Genomic DNA, 22,103 nt, shown 5'->3' with positions numbered 1-22,103 from the left:
ATGGAAAATTATTCCAGGCCCTAAAAGTTAAAATTGGAAAGGTATTACCGACAGGTTAACAAAAAGAAAAACCAATGCATTTTGCCTGAAGAACAGCAGGCAGGATGAACAGCTTCTTAGACCTTGCTAGTACAAATTTTTCTATAAGCTCACAGGCACTCCTCTCAATAAAGACAACAAAGTTACTGCCACTTTTATGGTGCTGGGGTGTATCAGCTCCATGGGATAAACTTAGCAGCGTTCTTGCTCCAAGTACTTGGAAAGCATCCCTTTATGTCTCAGTTTTCAGCATTCTTGTAGATTAGGAAGAATCTATCTCTCTTTTTTCACCTTTCATAATTTGTATAGAGATATCAGTTTCCCTGTATGTTTGTTACAGTTATTTTTTTGGAAAACAGCAGGCATTTTTCCAAATGCTGTTGGCTGATAATATGACAAGAATATACCAGTGCTATTCCCTTAGATTAACAAGTCTCAGTTTAAACAAGATTGAGAGAGTAAGGGTTGAGTGAAATATTTTAGTTCAAGCTTCCTTAATGAACCTAGGCAGAAATTTAGTATTCCTTGAAAAAAATGGGTTTATTACAGCAAATTATTTCTACTGGGGAAAGATAGGACATAGTTTTAAAAGCCTCTGTATCATGTTAAAAATATCAATAAAATATTTTATAACTAAGAATGATTTTGTTTCAAAATGCTTTACAAATTTGAACACAAATATTTCACCTTCCTAACTGAAATTATTTTTGTGGTTTACTGAAAACTTTGAAAAATAACCATTAATTTTTTTTTAGCAGAACTGCCAACAAACCAGATAATCAGTTACATGCATCACCCCTTGGCCTCGTATTTATATCATTGTCAAAATTACAAGAAGGTGTTTAATTGTAATGATGCTGAAATATTTTTTCAGTTTTGTTTCTAATTTTGCCTGGGTAAGAGTTGTCCTCTCTGATACTTGCTCCCATGTGACTTTTTATGACCCTGCTGCCTTTTTGCGTGCTCCTGGAACTAAAATGTAGGACACAGGGCTACAGACTTTTTTAAAAACCAAAAAGGTAATGTTATTCAAAAAGCATTATTCAGATGCAACAGATAATTTCCTTGGAATTCCCACTTTATTTATGCCTTGCCCTCCTTCTAATACTTTCTTAGGTACGCTCTACTTGTGCATGGTGACTGCCCTAGCTGGCATGGCATTTCCTTTGCTCTTATGGCAATTTTAGTTGTCAGTGATCATGACAGGAACAGACAAATTGAAATCAAGCAGTTGTAACAGTTTCATGAAGATTCAACAAGATGGGCATGTCAAGACTACGCTAGCTTGTTTTTAGGAGCACTATCAATGCGCCCTTTATTGTGAGGGAACAGTTGTGCCTTTGTTTTGATGGCACTGTTTTTTGGAAGACTGGTGAATAAGAGACCATTGACACTTTTTTTTTCTTTTTTTCCCAAATTTCACATGTGTCCTTTGACTGGCACGTCTCCCTCTGAAGTGTAAAAACAGTGTGTCACTTTGCTTTTTATATATTTGAGGAGTCAAAAAGGGGGGAGGAGCACTGGATACCAACACTGTTGGTACTAATGCCTAATTTTATCCTGAGATTCAGCAAATGAGGCTATTCCCTGGCAAAGCCAGGGAGCATCACTGCTAGGTTCCCAAGCCTCTAACAACTAGACACGTGTTGATGAAGGATGAGGTAATTTCCAGATGATGTGTGGCAAGTGCCGTGAGAGTAACAGTGGCAGGAGAGCTGGTGGTGGGAACGGTCTCCTCACAGGTTGTTACCACAGTTGTGCTCGGTAAACGTCTGAGGTAGGTCTCATGGAGAGAAAGAGAAGGGGAGGTGGAGGAAAACAGTGAATTACTGACAAAGTCTGCTCTGCTTGTTCATACTTTTTTCATTCAGTTCTCCCTTTGGTTGCAACAGCCCAGACTTTGCATGACAGATGGCTTATCGTTTCTCTCCTGTAAGATGCTAAGAAATTTCTGAGCAGAAACATGCAGCATTACTTTCAGAAAGGCATTTTGCAACATCCAGGCTCTGGCTGTGAAGGACCTGAGGTCTGAGTCACGTAGATCATAGGGAAGAAAAAAGCAGTAGGGCTTAAATGTGTAGCATCCGAAAATACGCTTGCTGCTTCCAGTAGATGCTCTTTGATTTTAGTTTGGGATTCAGAAAAAGTAATGAATTCCAGATACTGCCAGTATTAATACATAAAAATCTTTCTTTTTTGTGTTAAAGTGTAGTTTAAAGCAATGAATAAAAATATTGGAAATATCATCTTCTTGTAGAAAAAGTCTATTTCAAGTTTATAGCTCATATGGCCAAATAGTAAGAAGAAGCATGGCATCTTTAGAAACATCCATAATGAAACTTATCCCTTTGTAGACAGTAAAGAATTTAAGTAATTTAATTTGATCTTTCAGGGGGGATTTTTTCAAGTAGTTATTACAAAACTGTGTGTGAATATAAACACATCATCTTTATGAAAATAAAAATAAAATATAAAAAGTTTGTCAGCTTGTATATTGGTCGAGATCTGGTCTAGAGCCACAGCCATAAGTGGGTGGCTAGAATACAAGGTCAGAGAAGATACACTACATTAGGAATGGTTATTTTAAATCATCGAATACTCAGTGCGGAGGTTACTTTCAGAATTCTTTATATCATAATGCAAGACAAAAGTTTGGCTCTGGCTGTTTCAGTTTCGGCATAATATTTTTCTGGTTGTGGTATCACTTTAAAGCTCTTCCGGTGGCTTTAATTCATCACATGAAAGCTGAATAATCTTTATGTATATTTGTGAATATTGCAGCAGGCATAAAATAACATTTTGCTTAATAACAAGTTATTCCTTTATTTGTTTTGTTTAAAGATATAATGAATCTTGCAGGTTTGATTAACAATAAATTTGTTTTCAGTTCTCATGCATATCCAGTATCTTACATAAACATGGAAGAAGGTACTGGAAAAAGCCATAACCATGTGCGGACTTGCAGAAGTAAACAAACCTTAAATTTTTACCTAAAGACTAAAGGAAAAGGTGTTATGCCTCTGGCCTATCATTCAAAAGATTTGGTGACATTCCTGTAAACCCAGAAAAACCTTCCAAACATGGACCTGTAAGAAGGGAAAAGGGGAGAGTAAAAAAACCCACAAAAACCCCTCAGCAAACAGACAACTCTTGAGCAGGTTGATGTAGATGCAAGGTCCTGAATGAATGCAGAACTGGACCCCTAAGTATTTAAAGCCAGATCATGCAAAGTGCTTCTGAAAATAAGGCTACTTGTTTCCTCCCAGAAATCACTTGGCAGTTTTCAAGCCCTCCACAGTAGCTGAGATCCTGCCTCCATTGAAGTCAATGACTCAGCTGGGGCCAGGTTTACACTCATATGCTCATACTGAAAGTAATGCTGAAAATAAGAAGAAATAATGTTCCTGGTCATGTTCTGGCTCAGTGTTAGACCTTTGAGTGCTGTAAGATCCTTTGACCTTTTCTGTTTTCCTGTGAAGAGCCATGACCTTATAAACCTTGTGTTTTTTGGTTTGTTTTTTTTTTTTTTTTTTCTTTTTGTTTTTCTTTAATGATTACTGTATCAGCTTCCCCAGATTTGAATGAAATAAGGAGGGGTGTCTTGGTGACCAAATTCTTATTAACTATTTAAATGTGGTCAGGGAAGGGAGTAGGATTTGCATTCAGCAAATGAGCTCAAGCTTACAAGCTCTTATTTTTTTCCTTCTTTACTTGGAGCTGCTTAACAAGGATGATTTATTTGCAAATGAATTAGTTTAATAATAGGGTTTGAGTTACACAGAACACAGACGATCTTGACCCCATCTCTGCAGCTGTAAAAGTAACAGCGTGGGTGTGGTTGCCTGGTGGCTGGCCAGGATGATACAGTTCAAGGGGGTGGATAAAATAACATTTACACTTACAGTAACTGTTTAAAAATGTAATTTGAGTTCTGCCAAATCCTTCCAGTTCGTTTTGGGAATCCAGCTCGTTAGGGCAGCCAACACTTAACTCTTCTCACCCTCGTTTTTTGCAAGTTATCTCCTCCTGCCAGATGCATTTCGCTGCAATAGTCTCATTATGGAGCGTGAGGTTCCACCGGGCTTGCTCTGCACGTGGTTACGGTGGGACACTCGTAGCCGCCAGCCCTGCCTAAGCAAGCAGTGACCGAGCCTGGCCCCTGAGACTCAGCATGGAGGGGGAACGCGATCGCAGAGGAAGTGTTCCGCTCACAGCTCTGTGTGTATCTGCTGCAGCAAATGCTCCCAAGCCAAGCAAGGTCAGGCATCTGTCGGATCCTTGAGGGAGCATGTGGCGGAGAAGATGGAGGCTTGGAAGGTGGCATTTGTCCTTCTGAGCTGGAATTGCAGAAGCGCTCCCAAGCGGTGTGGGCCACGGGTACCAGGCATCCTGTCTAACAAAGACATAGAATGTGGTCTTGGCCGCTTTGCAGTCTCACAGCTGCTTTTTAAAAGGGGGCAAGAGTTGGCTGAAATAGCCAGATCATTCCAACCCGAATAAGCGCTCTCTCTTTCTGCGCCCCTCCTGTGGCAGCACCCTGTTTGAGGACACAGGGAGATCCTCCAGCACGGCTGGCACAGGCTGCCACACGCACAGCTTTGCTGTGTCGAGTCCTTGCAGCCCTTACCTGCGTCACTACTGCGCCGAGCAGAGCAGCCAGCTGTGAAGTGCTGTAGCGCTCCTGAATAGAAAGGGCAAGGCATTATTTATGGCTGGAAATAACAATCGCTTCCAAAGGCGTACTGTGAGCTGTGCTTACCTGTGTAGATTGATGCATTACTGTCTTTTGTTAGACAAAGAACCCAAGCAGGGGATGCTTGGGCTGCTAGTGCAAAGAAAAGTGTTTTGAAGAGTTTGCGGTCTCTGCAGGTTGAAGACCCATGTTCACAGCTGGTCCATTCAGCCCACTTTTTAGGACTACTCATGGAGTCCTTGCTGACACCAACCTATTTATTGCATGATAGCATCCATGACTAATGGATGTCTACTGTTGTGCCATGCTAGGGAATGGTTCACAGAGCTTAAGACCTGAGGGACCACTGTCTGCCCGGTTTACGTTAGACCGTCATAATTCATCCACTTTGGCTAAAATATGTTTTTTTCAGATCAGCATCTAGTGTTGAACACGTAAAAGACATAGAATCAGCTCTTTGGTGACTTGTTCACATGGTGAATTATTGCCCTCACTTGTCAAGAAAAAGTCAACCTTTCTGCCTTGAATTTGGCAAACTTTTTCAGATTAAAACATGGCGTGCTTTTTTCAGATTACAGGGCACTCTTAGTCCCAAATACCTTTTCTTAGTGAAAGTACATACATGTTCACACTGTTATCAAGTCAGCCTTATTTTGCATCTAGCTCATGCAGTGACAAGATTTGTGATCTTGTCTCCTTTTGTCCATCAGCTTCTCTTACTTAATGTATTTGGAATACTTTGCTGATTTCAAACAAATTTGAAAGAGTGTAGAAGTCTCAAAGAAGAGAGTTCACACTGGCTTGATGAAAAATTGGCCTGGGTAGAGGAGAGAGACTCAGAGAAGGGAGAGGTCAGCTGGCACACACTCTATTTGGCAGCACAGGGCCAGCCAGTCAGTGTAAAAGTATTTACAGGCTACCTGCAGCATGTGTTGTCTCATGTCTAGTAGGGGAGTCAAAAGAGACGTCGAGAGTATGGAGAGTTTTCCTTCAGTTTTGTTTCCCTCAAACCACTTTCCACCAAAAATTGATATGAATTCAGGCATCAGGAATTCTGTTGTCGTGGAACATTTTCTTTTTTTATAAAATGAATTCGTTTTCATTCATTAAGCTTTTCAGTAAATGACACTTTCTTCTGCCCTCAAGTCCTCTGTGTCTTCTTGTCTTTCTCTTTTGCCCTCTCCAGATTTTTCAGCACCTAAAGTATGAGTATCAGACTGCATGCAGAAGTCTATTATTGGTCTTAACAGTGCCTTATTCACACACGTACTTTCTACTTTCTTCAAAACCTTCTAGTTTTTCTTACTGCAGCTTTGAAATTTGAATGTTGCTTATCTGTCATGAACCCCAACTGGTCCTTGTAGCCGATGATTGCTAACCTTGTGCCTACCCAGTTCTGCAGGCAGAGGCTGTGTATCCTGCTCCTGACAACACGGCCATGCTTGGCTCTGGACACACTGTCTCTAGTATAATGTATGGAGTTTTCCAGATCACTCTATACAGCCACCATGGTCTTCTCAGCACTGCAACAAGCTCTTAGTCATCTTAGTCTTACCAAATAATTATTTTTTATTTACTTCTACTGATGTAAAATGCCATGGTACATCTTTTCAACAGAGCACATAAACACCCTGCAACATAAGAGAAGCAAACAAAAGACATTGGATCATATATGAGAGATATCAATTACATCATTGATGAACTGCTTATGAGATAGCACTGAGGACAATGTAGTAACGTTTTGGAAGAAATCTGTGCAACTTCCATAATCCACTGATCTTCAGTAATTCTGCAATGGGGAAAAAAGTGGTGACTTGCCCGAGGTCCTACATACATGGTTCCAGACGTCATGACCATACATGGTCATCGTTGTCCTCAGAAACATTGCATGTAGACTTTATGATCATATAACTTTGCATTTAATTTTATTTTGAATTACATTTCCATTATCAGGAGAATATTCCTAACAAGCTTAGGTTCAATGAAAGCCATTGGTTATACCACTGTGTAGACAAGAAAATCCTCTCAGAATAGATCTAGAATGTTTTTCCTTTAAAAGTTCTGAAACTCTGCATTTTTTATGGGGAACTTGGGCATTCATTTTTAAAGGAACTTCATTATAAAAATCTTCAACACCTTTAAATAAGGTGTGAATATTTCTTTTTCTCTTCACAAGTTTTTATTAAAACCTTGACCAACTTTAAGTGATTCAAACACTGAAACTTCCATTCAGTATCAGCCCAGCATTTATAGAATCATGCAGCCAAAAATCTGGAAGCCATTGAGTAAACTGTACCCCAATCTTTAGTATTTGGAAGTCCGTTTAATCAGGCTGTTGAAGGAAACATGAGGCTGTAAAATTGTTTAGACATTCAAATAAGTGAAAATTAATTGTGAGGAAGTTTTCCTATCTCCATTCATTAAACAAACTCAATCCACAAAATGTGCTTAAGGCATCATTTGAAGCGAGCATGTAGGAGTACATTGTTTTAATTAGGAGATGGCAGTTTCAAGTACAACTTTTGAATCCAATCCAAGATTTTCAGTGTACACAGAGTGTTTCCAAAACACACTTTTAAATATTTCAGCTTCAACTCTGGTTTTAAGTACTGCAGTTTGATGAGCTGTTCTAGTCTGGGGCTAGTAAACAAGTCTAGAACTTGCTGGATTTCTTCCAGCAGATAAATCGTCATCCGCTTACTTTTAACATTGCCTGGATTTATCAAGTCTGTCCTGCAATCTTTGTCTCCAGGATAACATGCAATGCAGTCATCTCATGGGAACATGGAAAGATTCTCAGTTGTAATAATAACATTAAAGTGAGCTTTTTGTAAAAAATCTTCCTCGTGGCTATAAAAGAGGTTAGCTTCCCTGAAGGTACATTTTCACAGCAGTCTGCAAGATTTTTGACATATCAACCCTGCTGAATTTTAATAGGGATAGAGTGCTTGGGTTTGCATGTAGTAAAGATGTTTGATCTACATCCAGATCACAGGTCTGGTTTTTTTAGCTTCCCAACCTACAGCAGCTGTACAGGTAAGAGCAAACTAGTATATGTGTGGATACAGGACAGCATGAAAATGCCAGCTTTTGTGATTATGTTGCCCATGGATTTCATTGGTCAAAAAAGATCTCTTCATCCAGATGCAACATTTTTCTGGTTGTTAAGAGGATGTGCAGACATCTAAACATGAAGTTATTCCATGCTGTGCTTAGGCTGAAACATTTTGTGCCGTTTAGAGAGATGAAGAGGCTTTTTAATTTTTTTTTCTTTTTTTTTTTTTTGTTTTGATAATTTTTAAACTTCTTTTTCTTCCTGTGCTCTTCTCTTGCCTTTATCAGCCCAACGCACCCTAACATGTTCAACTTAAATAATACTTCACAAAAAAAGAGCTCTTTTTAACACTGTACTAGGCAAGGTGTCTGTTGGTTTTGAGAAGATCCATATTTTCCAAGCCTTGCAGAGTTTTTTATTTCCAAGGGGTCTAAAGAGCTTCTCAGGTGCAGACAACACCATGGATAGGTGCGTGTAAGCATGGCAGGCACCTTGTTGCGTCTTCATCCACAAAAATTTTTGGACAAAAATCTGCTAAGACACCTGCTGTCTGAGCCACCAAATCCCTTCTTCTAGGCAGGAGATGCTGGTCCCTTCTGCTTTTCTTGGCACCTCTAAAAATACCTGGAAACTGCACGGTATGTCTGTGCTCTTGCTGCACTTACTGCAGGGAAGACCAGTGGGTTCCTGGACACAGCTGGGCTCTTTGAACCAGGCTTGCTTTATCCCCGAAGGCATTATGATGGTGTGTGTGTCACTCCATCAAAAAGTAGATGGGTTTTCACACACACACACGAAAAAAGTCTGACCGGACAGGCGCGGTGTCAGGGGTCTGGAGGTGGGTGCCGGAGGGAGCTGGAGAAGGAGCGTGGGGGGTATCTGAGCTGCAAGGAAAGCTGAGAAATGGGGCTGAGTCACAAGTTTCTGACCGAACCACCTCCAAGTTTCGCAGACGTTCTTTCCCAGCAGGACAGCGGGCAGCAGGGCTCACCCTGTGAGCTGTGCAAAGTCTCCCTGGCTGGCTGCGGAGTCTTGCTGGCTGGAAGGGAGAGGACATTTCTGGTTAGTCTTACTCTGCTGACAAGATCACTACTGTACTGACTTCTTGAAGCTGTAACAAAGTCCTTTCATCCCACAGAGGGAATGTAAGATCTGATCTCTGGTGGGCTGGGTTTCTTCTCTTGGGGTGCTTTGTGTGAAAAGTCAGAAAGATTTTCCTTAGTTTTTCACTGCGGTGCTGCTAGCGTGGTTGTTACACGACACTTTTTAAGAGCTATTTAAAATCTCAGCTGGCTAAAGTGGTGGGGGAGAAAAGCCTGTTTCATATTTAGCCACACAAAACATTATGTTTATCCTTCATTAGATAAAAAAAAATAAAATCTTTGTTTTAATGTGGGTTGAGTCTAACAGGGGAATTCTTCAGGTTTCCAAATTTACAAAGCGTTCTTCCTGAGTGGTTAACTGTTCCCACATTTGTAAAAAGGAGGGGAGAGGAAATTGCCAAAGAGGTTTTGAAAATTACCGTGGACATTAATGGTTGTTTTCGGTTTGTTTTTCCTTGTTCTAATTCTAATAAAGTTTTCTCAAGTCACACTATTGTGCCGCTCTCTTCTAAATGTCTGCTATGGAAATAAGAACAATGTTGGGAACATTTGTATGGAGTTGGTCTGTTTTGCATTACAAAGCATTTTTGTATCATAAAGCTCTGGACCAGGTCTTTACCTCCATCATTAAAGATGAAGGGACAGAAACTCAGCTGGTCTACACTGGCTTAGTTCCATGCATTTTACTGCTATGAACAAGTTAAAGATTTCACCCTTTGCAGTAAGATTCCTCTTTATGAGATTTATTTTCCTTTGATTATGAAAATAATCCCTGAAACATAAAAAAAAAATTGTGTCGATTCAGCCTTGGTTAACTCATGGAAAAAATCACGTGCGAGGCAAATTGCAAAAGCAAACATTGTGCTAGCTGAACAGTCTGCAAGTGGCAGGACAGCACTGTGCCATGTGGTGCTCTGTCTGAGATTCGCCCGCGTGGCTGGGGTAGCTATAAGCGAAGTTAAGCATCTGCTTAGAGAATGCACAGGTAATTTAATCTTAGCTTAAGCCTGCATGCGTAATAAAACATGTCCCTCTCCTCTGTGCCGACTTGCAGGAGCCCGCGGGCAGGTTTCTGGTGAGTCCAGAGCTGTGGCACAGCCCTCGTGGCACCGTGGCACTGGCCCTGCCTGGCTCCTGGCTGCCCTGGCAGAGATGCTCCCACTGACCAGGCATGGTGAGGACTGAGCCGGTGACAACCGCAGCAGTGGCGGTACCCACACCCTGGTGCTGCAGCAGCAGCAGCACTGCTTACGTGGCCCCAAAGCCAAGGCAGCCCACTCCTAACAACACTCTGTTAGGAAAGCCTACTGATTTATTTATGAGTTTATATCAAACAGCCATAAAGTGTTAGCTAAAAATAACAGAAGGGCCAGCCTTGCAGGCTGGTGGCAGCCACTTTTGGCATCTTGTCAGAGCTGGAGCTTGATTTTGATTCCTGCTTTGCAGCTCTCTGAGCTGACAGAGGGCTACTTTTTAGATGCGTGAAGATACCAAAAGTTGAGGACAGAAGCAACAAGCTTCTGAATACCCAGCTTGGCATTTACTTCTGCCATCAGGCTCCTCAGTCCCTTCAGAAATCTCCCCCTAACTTTCTCATGCAGTTACCTATACGGGGAACAAGTGCGCCTCATTATAGAAGCAGTTCTTTATGGGGCCTGGTAATTTTGCTGGCTCTTGAAGGATTTTTTGGGGGTCCTATTCTGTCTGTCTTTGAAACCCAGCCCAGTTGGGTTGCAGTAGCATGGAGAGTCCCAGCAGAGTGCTGTAGAACCGTCCCGAGGCTCTGAGGTCTCTGCTGAACAGCTGGACGGTATGTAGGCATGACATCCTGGAGCGGACAGATGATTATCTTTCAAAAAAGAAAAGTAGAAAACATGAAAAATGGTTATATGGCATGCTGGCAAGCCTACTCTGAGGCTCTTTGGAAGGGATGAGGTGGTGGCTGTAGAGGTTGTTATTCCATGAGCTAAACCAAGGAGGCAGGAAGCTCCCATCAATTGCTTTGTGGTAGAGTCCTCAAGACTGAGTTTCCACCTCATCCTGTCCTTTCTAGCAAAGAAGAAAAATGTGCATCCTTTAAAGTGGTAATTTGGAAAAAATATAAGCAAAGTCTGTGTAAGCAAGCGCTGGGGAAGTGCTGCCTCTTTTTGGCTCAGCGCGACTGTTTTTCTGTGCATGGGCTTCTACACTGTCAGCAGGAAAAGTATACCCTGCTAGACAGGACAAAATTCTGGACAAAAATGCAGCCTGGAGTCAGAAAAAGGAAACCAGGTTAGGAATGAACAATACCTGTCAGTCTCAATGGTGCAGTCATTCTGCTGCTTGCTATGGGGGTTTTCTGGTGCTCATTGTAAGTAATTCATGCTCGGAAGTAACTCTGCATAGGCTGGTAATTCTAGCCACCAGCCAAGATCTGTCTCCTGTTCCCCATCTAAATGTAGTCTTTCCCCAAGATATGGAAGTTTTGCTTTTCACAATTACGTACTGAAAGCAGAAACAGTCTTGCTCAAGATTGGTGGGAACAGTTATATTCCCAAAGAGGTCAGAAAATGAACGGCACTGGCATAGTCCAAACAGCGAAGTATCCTTGCTTTCCTTGGGCTCAGTGCAGTAAGTGGGTGAAACCCATGGACCTCAGGGAAAAAGCCCTGAGCAAGGGCTAGGCCAGGTCAGGAACTCACACTGGGGAAGTGGATGTTTAAGTGACATCTGTAGGAGGCACTGGAGTGTATCCAATTCCACCTCACCATTACTGTATTTACCATTGCTCTCTGGTGCATGAGGTGGTTGGTGTCTTCTTCTGTGGTGCTTGGAGTGCGGGCTATCAATCACCTCTACTCACCCCAAATAAAGTGGCATTACTGCATTTTTCTCATTTTCTGTACAAAAATTGTATTGTCAGTTCTTTCCTTCCTCCTGTGTAAGGAGGGAGGAGGGAAGATCTTTTTTTTAGAAATAAAAGATTTGAAAAAGAAAGGCCAGCATAAAAAAACGGCATACTTTTTTCCTTCTTGGACTCTGATCTACCTGAAAGCAACTCAAGCTTCCCTTCTCCTTCAGAGCCCAGGTCCTGTTCTCCTGCATCCCAAAGCACTTGGGTGCACAAAGGTTTGCAATGGTATTTCCTTCCTGCTAGACCACCAAATGCAAAAACTTGTAGAATTAAGAAGGTTGAAAGGAGGAAACCAGGGCATGACTGGTGCTGATGGGCATGCCTGTGAACAATGCCTCCGGCTGCTGCCTTACTTACTGTACCTGGCAGCATTCAGGCAACTTTGCCTTGATATTGCACTCCTGAGATTAACAGATGCTATATGTAAATGCTCTGTGCAAGCTTAAACCACCACACCGTATGGTGTATGACAGCGTTTAACACTCAAGGGCTGCTTACCTTGCTTCTGAGATATTTTTAAATTGGTACATTGATTTTTGCATTTTGGTGCTGGGTCTGTTTTTAAAAACCACCCAGATGTGGAACCTATTGAATAGATAAGCTGGAATCTGTTTGCAGTTGATGGAAGGAGTTAGCTGAAAGGACTGGGTTTTCTTCCTTTCATTACCTAGCTCTTTCAGATAAGGCAATATCGTCTTAAAAGCTTTTTAAGTAAATAACCAAATAAGATATTTTAAATGAAGGACTTCATAAAAAGTTTTGGGAGAGGCTCATTTTCTTTCCTTTCAATTAATCCTGGAGAGTTCACCACTAGTGTCGTCTGTTTTGATGTAAATTGCCTGGAGAGCAAGGCACACGTGCAAGCTTAAGCTCGGTCACTTCTCTCAGGTACACATGTGCAAACCTGCAGTTGCACAGGGAGTCCACAGGCAAAACCAGATTGTTATGATGGTATATGAGCACAGGTTTTGGTCACAGAACTTTTCAGTTTTGATTACGGCGTGACATCATCCATGGTTTTGGGAACTAGTTTAATGGCTTATTTGTTTAAGAGACTTCAGTAAAGAACTCACAATGGCAACATTAATTCAGATAATTTACTGCCTTTTTCTGCAGAACAAATGGACTCAATGGATTTTTATTTTAGCTCAAGCTCTTTTTAAAGTCTGATCAAATAGTTTGGGAATGTCGAGTTCCACATATGAAATGTTGGTTGTGACCAATTAGAAATACATAATGCTGTTTCTGTTCTTATTTTGGGTGCACTCACTGTTGAGCCAAGGATAGGCTTGTAAGTCTCTGAATGTCTTGGTGCCAGCACATCTTAATTTGTAGTTTTCTCACATCGCCACGACCGTGGAAACATAGACTAAGTCTAGCCTATAAAATTCTTTCACCAGCATTGTTATATGAAGAAGTGCTCTACTGGAGATGCAGCTCCAAGGTCCTTACATTTACTTGGCTTCTTTTCCTTCTCCAAACCAGGGTAAGTAAGTTCGACTGCTAAGAGCATTATTTATAGCTGTGTCTACACCACGGCTAGTCGCTGCACAAGAGCTTTCCAATGGTCTATATAGCCGCGTACCCTATAGTCATAAATGAGTAGTAACAAAAGCCATTGGAAGGGATAAAAGAAATGATGCATAGAGTGCCTGAAGGCACCTTCAGGAATCCAGGTTTGGAAATCCTGAGCCTCAAGTTGAATGTAAGCTATTATGTTTAAGATATATAGAAGACTAACGCTCTATGGCTCTGATCAGTTTATTTTTTGATCAAGATGTGCTTTGGACCTTTTGCAGAGGTTGGAAATGTATTTCCTTGTGTTGGTTTTAAGCCTGCTGCTTGATAACCTGATTGATTGCTGCCTATTTCCTCTGTGTTAAGGAAAAGGGAATAATCATCCCCTATTTGTTTTCCCTGTGTCTTTCATGATTTAATAGATCTTCATTGCATCTCCTCTGCTGTCTTGGTGTCTCTTGTAGTTCTACTATCACCTTCAGGTAAAAAAAAAATCTCTCTGAATATATCCACAGATGAATGCAGTGAGAGAACGTTTCCTTCTTTAAATAATTTGTATTAGTTCATATAGTCTCTCCAGAACACTGTGTTGACATTTTCCCAGTGATCCCAACATCTCTTTTCTGAGTGGTAATGGCTACTTTAGAGCCTATTACAGGTACAGTTAGGGTAATTTTTCCCTGGTACACTACTTTTAATGTACCAATACCAACTGTAACATGACAAAGTTACATTATCGAAACCCTTGTGCCTATACTAGTTCTGAAAAAAATCATGTATAATTCTGTAGTAATGTATGGCTTTCTGTTCTTACTTTTAATCAGCAATATGCTGTAACTCTGATTATCCATTTTGACTCAGCTATTACAAGCTGCAACTTGCCTTCTTGGGCAAACATACAATATGCTGTTCACAAATGCTTGAGTATGCCGTGACTTCTTTTATTTTGCTGTATTCTTATTAGAATTATGTGAACATTTATAGGAGTACCATGCCTCTTCCTTTTTTCTCTGGGTTTTTTTTTCCCTGTCAATTTTTTGTGAATTTTCTGTCAACAGCTTAATAAATGCATTTGAGAAGTTCATGATCTTCATTAAGTAATTCTTGGTCTGCAGATTGTTGCAACTTTGTGAGCAAATATAGGATTTAGAACATGTGTTGTGTTAATGATGCAAACTACCCAATCAAGCTACAAATTGGCACATAATTTAGGACTGGCTCAAGCACAATAGATTGCTAATTGTATAATTCATGGTGCTAGTTGAATTGTTTAATGCAGCTGTTAACTAGGAAGGAAGCATAGATTTTAAATTATCTCCTGACAAAGAAGCATGTACCTCAGAGAAATGCTGTCTTTAAACTAGGAATATTTGAATGTTTTTAAAATGCAGTCTCATAGGGCACGGCTGTGTTGATGAACCATGATTCCCTTCAAAGGTAAATGCATCATTTTGGTGGGAAAAAAATACCGGTTCATAGTTATCAGCAAAATTCAATTCCTTTCTCTCTAGCCTTCCTCCACCTTTCTCGTTCTATTACTGTTTCTCTCAACAGTTTGAGCCCTACATATGAAGTGATTAGGATGAATATAGAACAGTACTGCTTATATGTAGTTCTGCATAGACAAAAGGGGTCACTAGGCTGAGGAGCTGACTGAAATAGTTAGCTTGGCCGCCGAAGCCTCATGTTGCACACTTTGCTGGCATGCTGATCTGTGTGTGCCATTTACCCTGTATGTGCAAGAACTCACTAGGCTTTGTTGCAAAAGTTATTGAAATGACCTTGCAAGTAGCCAATTAATTCTATTTAAATACTTGCTAATGGCCAGAGAACAAGCATAGTGTAAACTAAAGCTAAATCTTCAAATGCTGTTTTGCCAATAATTAGACTCAGGGCTTGTAAGCAATGATCTGCTATTATAGTTTGCCTGAAAACCCTGACATTTTTCCCCTGACAAAGGTGCTATTGAATGTGGGGCTGTCATGACAGAGCTGCAGTTGCATTCATTGACAGCATGCCTGAGGGTAAGAGACTTGCATATATACAAGGTGTAGAAAATACTTAATTTACTTGTTAAATCTGTTCCCTATGCTGTTTCCCATTAGCAAAGGTCTTTGCCAGCTGCGACTGTAGATCCCACTAAAGCTTCATGGAAATGGTTTCTTTTCACGCCTGTTTTTGCAGGTTGGATGTTAGTTCTTTGCGTGTTTCGTAAATTTTGGTAGAGATTTCTGGACGTGAGCAGGAAGGAGCTGCTCTCTCCTGGACTGCCTGGGTGAGCGGAGCTGAGCCAAGCCACACAGGCGAGAGCATTGTGCTCTTCTTTTAGGTGTGCAAACAACCCAATGCTGCTTTGCCTGTGTATGTCTAATACCTGCCCTAGAAGAAATAAGTAAACCATTTTATATTTGCCTTTGGAGAGGTGTGTGCCTAGGCTTTCTGGTTCAATATGGTATCATGGGAGTTGGCAGTATGTAGCCCATATCTTTCTAAGAGACATATGATTTGCTTTCCTGGCTGCCTAGTTTGCTTTGTGTCTATGACCAGTAAAGACAAACTTTGCTTAAAATGTGAAACCATCCCAAAATGGAGACACATTCCTCTTCAAAGCTGGTACTGAGAGCCAACACAGTTAGCATTAGTCCATATATGCATGCTTGCAGGCACACACAGAAACAAATATCAGCCAAAAACAGAGAAAAGAGGCCTAGATGCAGTTGTGGGTGAGGGATTATTAGTTAAAGATCCCAATGGTTGGCTTGGAGATCCTGTGTGCTACCAACTTTCTGTGCTTGTGGGCAAGTCATGTACTTTCCGTGTAACAAGTGTCTTATTTGTAGAGAAAGGCTTTACTTTGCTTCCTTTTTTGTTCATTTTCTTACCATGTGTTTGCACATTGCTTGCATATTGTGGTTGCTTAGGGTCAATACATTTTATGTCAATACAGACATAATACAGGTTTAACTATATGTATAATCTAATTGCCTAGACTGTGAAGAGCTTTCAGGAAAATATGATGCCATCCTAACAGCAAAATTAAAGAACTGTAAATTCTCAAATTGTACATAATTTCTAGTTCTTTTTTTGCTTTACATTTATGTCACCACTTGATTTGTAAAGTTACAGTAATGTAACCCAAAAGATGGACAAGAATACTGTTCTCATCCTTGGTACTTAACAAGCAAAAATAATTTGAGCAGGTCAGTCAATAATGTGTTTGTCTTTCGACATCTGAAGCCAAACCCTCTCAAATGGATTACGTGGCAAGTTTGCTCAGACATTGCTGCCAGTCTTCAGATCATTGGAGTAGGATCCTCATTTCTAAGACCTTCCCATTCTGGGGACCTTGTTCCAGTATGGACAGGCGAAGTTGGAAGCAGAATGCCCTTTTTTCATCTCTAGAACCAGCTGATCTGGAAGGAAATCTGCTTTCAAAAGCAAAAATTTATGGAGATGAAAACTTTTTGCCTCTGAGTGTTTTAGCTGGTTCCCAAGTCATTGTTTTAAATCTGCTCAGGAATAAAGATTCACTTGGCTTCACTTGGCTTAGCTCATTGTAAAGATAGGAGCTGTATTTAGGCTTGAATTTAGCCATGGATCCAAGCTACCCTAAATAGTGTTTGCAAGATTGGAATCACTGTTATTCTGTAACTTCAACCATGGTCTGTGCTTTGGGAGAGTAATACATCACCACTGTGGCCTCATCTGCTTAGTACCAGTTAAAAAATCATGAAGTCTATGGAAAGGGTTGTTATGAATTTTCTTTTACCTAAAAGAGACCTGATTGAAGAAAAAAAAAATAGCATCATCCAAAAGCAATGTACTGTCCCTGTGCTTGATTGTTTACTAACAACTATAACATTTCTAGTGACGGTGGTATAAATCCAGTTGCAGAGGTTGGAAAAGGATTTACAAAGAAATATTTGGTTTTGTTAAAAACCAAAAGGTTAGATTTCTGTTCAAGACATTCTTCTAGGAAAATTTAAGTATAACTAAAACTATTAAGTGCTTTCCTTTGTCTTTTAGTTTGTTAACATCATCTTCTCAGAGAAAGTCTTACAGCTGTCAGTGTTTCTGAAAATGCTGTAAAATAAAAATAAAACAATTAAAAATATTAAGATATCATTTTTATTGATTAAAACTAGTATTTATTTTAATTGAAATGTGATTAACTAATTATAATTTAATTAAACTTCCTTAGTTCAAGTAATTAAAATTTTGATTACACAAATTAATATTTTGCACAGATTGCTTGATGACTGAAAGACAAACATCCCATTGCAAGGAGATAATAACTCAATCATCCAAGTGTGTTGAAATAGTTCTGCAAGTACATCTATAGATGCTAGGTAAGGCCTAGCAGTAGTGTATTGTGCTGATGTAGAGTTCACAGGAGCCTTGTTATTCTAAATTGTCTCATTATTCATCTCTTCTCTTGGGCATCTCCACCCATGCTGTAAGTATGTTCTGCAACACAAGAGTAGTTTGCTGGTCCCGCTCCATTCCCTCTGAACAGAGCTGCTCTTGTTTAGGGGAGGTGATCGGGTGGCTACAGATGAGAGGGAATAGGAGAAAAAGGAGATGCAGGCTATGTGTGCAGTGACAATAAATAAGGGCAAAATAGGCTTTAGAAGAGGGAAGAGTGCGCGTTAAGGGAGAGAAGAAATGGATGTGTCCCAAGGGGAGAAGGAGGAGGCAGGGAGGGATGACCATGTCCCGTGGAGAGCCCCAGATGTCCAAAGTAGCCATCTCACATAGTACAGCAACCAATTTGCCCCTCTACAGCTGTGGGGTCATTTCAGGAATGGTCCTGGTAGGCTCCAGAGGAAGTTACAGGCAGCTGCGCTCTGCCCAGGAGACAAATATCACGACATGATGTAAGGACCCCAAGGATGAGAGCGGTAACCAGCAAACATGGGAGATTCCTCAGGGCTCCTGTTGTTGACAGGTCTATCTAAGACACAAGGGAATATGTTGTTATTCCAGGAAGATTTAATGATTTTAGCAATTGGCTTCCAAGGAACCTGGAATTTTTTATTTTTCTGCACAGTAATTGCAGGTTTCCTGGGATGCCATGAATGCATCAGATGCACTTTGTTATGATGCTTAAGGTTTGATTTGATCTCTTTTTACACCAGTGTGATCTCTTGCTTAATTGCAAATATTCCTCTTTCCTGTAACAATTAGGAGATTTTTAGTGTAGCTTGTGTGTAATTTTATACAAGTGTCTGAGAGCCAGGCTGCTAAGTCTGCTCCGTTTCCTCTAAGAGATGTTTCTTGCTTTGGAGAAAGGACTTGCTTTTGTATTCAATGTGGTTGAGAAAGGTGGGGGAAGATACATGTCAACATGTATATATCCCACATACACATAATTCTATGTAAAATGTGTGTTTGTGTATATATGATAATAGGACATGGGTATATTGATGCATATTTGGAGTGTGGGTATAATTTCTGTTCTCACTCATATGCTTTTGTGATGGGTAGTATGTGCCTAGTGTAGATATAGTCAAAGACTTGGCCCAGCCTGTACTTTATGGTGTTGTCAGACTGGTGTTTTCTAGGCAACTCTAGCAAACGTTCAAGACTAGCTCTGAAATTCAGGGAAATTCATTACCGTAGATTGCTCTTAGTGCTATCATTTTTAGGTCCCAAATAAACCTCAGCAGCATGTTCCTGAACATCAGGAAACACTTTTTTTTTTTTTTTTTTTTTTTTTTTTTTTTAATGAAAGGGTGACTGACCACTGGCACAGGTTGCCTGGAGAGGTTGTGGAGTCTCCATCCTTAGAGATATTCAAAAGCTGTCTGGAGATAGTCCTGGACAACCAGCTTTAAGTGGCCCTGTTTGAGCAGGCAGGTTGGACCAGATGACCTCCAGAGGTGCCTTCCAACCTCAGCCATTCTGTGGTTCTGTGCTTCTGCTCCACATTGGAGCTGTTTTCTGCCTGTTCGTGTGTAGCAAGACTTAAAGAACTTCCCCTACGTGTTAAGTGCATCTGTCATTCCCATAAAAAGCAGTAACTAAAGGAATGAAAATTGTTTTCTAGGAAGAGATGAACCCTCAAGATACTTCAATCTGTTGATATGTCTTCTGTGCAGTTGCTGACTGGATTTGATTTGCTCAGGACTAATGGCAGGCCTTCCAACATGAGGATTATTCATGTGGAAATTGCTGCTGCTGTCTGTCTAGCAGAGATGTGCCGGGCAATTCCTAGGGCTTGGTGTAAGCTTCTTTCTACTAACTTCCTAATTATCTTAGCAAGGCATGCCCTGTATTTGATCTAGCTCAGCCATCCACTTGGATGACTCACGAAGTTGGATTTTCTGAATTGGAAAGGAATGTGAAGCACCCAGACAACATTGGCACTGCACAGTGTGGCGGGAAGAGCTCCAATACGGCAGAAAACAAATCCATCTGGTGCTTTTCATCTTGGTCTGCAAATACCCTACATGGTCTCATTGCCCATGCCTGTTCCTAAGAACCTGTGAACCTCAAATTTTTATCCCAACTGTGTCAGTGCAATTTTGCCCCTTTGAGTTCTGTATGTAAACTTATGAGTTGCAAAGCAACTGGGAATGTCCCAGTGCAGAGGGGCTGCAGAGATTTTCTAGATGTGCTAAGAGTACTAGCTCCCACCTCGTCCCAGCCCCAGTAGGAAGCAAGGGATCTCTGCAGTAGGAACCAGGAGGACTCAGAGACCATGTTATGCACTGGAAGCCAAGTCTCTTGGAGAAACTCTGGCAGTGGTCCGTGCCTCATGGGTCCAGGTCCTCTGCTCCTGGGGCTGTCACCCTTGTTTCCTTCTCACCCCTCTGCTCTGCTGCCCTCCCTCCGGCTTGGGAACGCTGCAGCACTGGGGCTCCGGCAGCTCAGTATGTGTATGAGGTAGGGCACATCCCTTTTTCCATGCATGAGCATTGCATCTTGAGGTGTAAATCAGGATGAGCAGTGCAGTCCTGTCACAGATTGAGCCAAATCTCTGCTTTCCCCAGATATAAGAAAAAGTAAATGGTGGCAGGCTGGCAATATTTGCCTTAGAGCAGTCTTGTGCAGCCTATGGTTTGCAGTCTGTAGCTCATTCATAAGACGTAGGAAGGTGATAGGAGACACGATGGCAACAAAACATTCTCCCCTCTGGTCATGGCAATGGGAACATAACTTTCCTGACTGGCAGTGCTCAAGTGAAAGTGTGCATCTAATAACAAAAAGAGATACAAGAAGGACAGTGGCTTTTCTTCCCCCACAATGGTAGATTTTCCTTTAATTTTAAAATGGCTGAGAAACACTGCTTTTAAGCATTCAGCCTGCTAGCCGGGATTGATCCTGTGGGAAATAGCTGATATGAAGCATAAACAAGTTTTGAAAACATACTAGCTAAGAGCTGACTGTGACCAGCTGATATATGTAAGAAAGCATTACTGTGTGATGTTTTTAAATAGTGTTTAATTAAAACAGGCTTGCTGCCGCTCTTGACTTTGTGGCCGTAGCGAAGCCAAGACAGGTGGCTGGCTGTTATAGGGGACCCATTCCATGCTACTATTAGAGGTGCTGCTTTCAGCAGTGCTTGTAGAAATCCAGTTGCCTCTGTGTGGTATCTAGTCAGCTTATGTTTTGAACGAGAGCACAAATCTTCTGGCAGGTGCATGGTTGCAGTTACAGGTCTGGGGACCACAGGGAGAGCTGGGGCTGGAAAGGGCTCCTTCCCCCGGGTCAGCACCGGGGCTGCTCTGCAGCTGAAAAAATGCAAGGGTAAATCCAAGTCAGTACTGAAAGGGATTCTGGTTTCCAGGTTTTTTTCTGACCAAACCCCAAAATATTTCTATTTGGCAAGAAAGGGAGGAAGAGTTTTGTGAGCGTGTTCGCTTTGCTGAATGGCGGAACAGTTAAGGAATTTGTCCAGTTGTCCTGTCGCTACTTTGCCCAAGGAGGAGGCAGTCGGGAAGCCCTCAGCCTCTCCTCTTCAAGTTGTTCTACTTTGGATAAACAATTAACATTTACTAGAAGAGTGACTGGTGCTCAGGAAGTCTAATCTCTCAAAAGAAGACCCGCCAGGCTACTGATTCATGCACACACGTGTGCTCTCTCTCGATGAATAGTTAACGTTTTATTAAGAGTGGAGCGGATCCAAGGGGATGATTCAAATCTCCTCCCTGGATCCAATACTTGGCTTTCAGCTAATATGCTTTTTGTTCCATCAAAAATGTCATTGCTTTTACACAAGTCCTTCTTCTTCTCTTCATCTAAATGCCCTTCTTTGTTTCAGTTGATTTTTGTTTTGTTACTTGCCCGGACACTGCCCTCTCCTTTGCTCCTTGACCCTGAGAGTAGGAGATCTGTGGCTCCATTATATTTGAGATTAGCTGAATCTGTGGAAGGGCCGAAAGCAGGTTTTCTTCTGAACCGGGCTGGGGACGGCTTATGGTGTTCCCATCTCTAAACCGTCTCCTCAAGCATTTGGAACGTATTGACCCTCGCCTGCTCCATGCATCCTTGATGAGCCTGTGGACACTCGGCACTTCCCAGCAGCCTGCTTCAAAAATTAGCAGAAGTGGAAGGGTGCGTTGAACCCTCAACAGGCCTGTTTTCACCAGGCCTGTTGCCCACCTTCTGCTTCTGTCAGGGTGGTTTTGAAGCCAGGGATGGCAGTTCCCCAGAGGGAAACACAAATTACAACTGGTAATGAGCACGTGTGGGCAGCGGGGTCACGCCACGTTGCTTCGTGAAGGGAGGAACCCTAAGGGAAATCCCAAGCTGAGGACCTGTAAATCACCTTTACTCTGTGGAATATAACTCCAGCCT

This window comes from Aquila chrysaetos, chromosome 1, assembly GCF_900496995.4.
Source record: "Aquila chrysaetos chrysaetos chromosome 1, bAquChr1.4, whole genome shotgun sequence".
Lineage (NCBI taxonomy): Eukaryota > Metazoa > Chordata > Aves > Accipitriformes > Accipitridae > Aquila > Aquila chrysaetos.
This window is presented reverse-complemented; position numbering follows the sequence as displayed.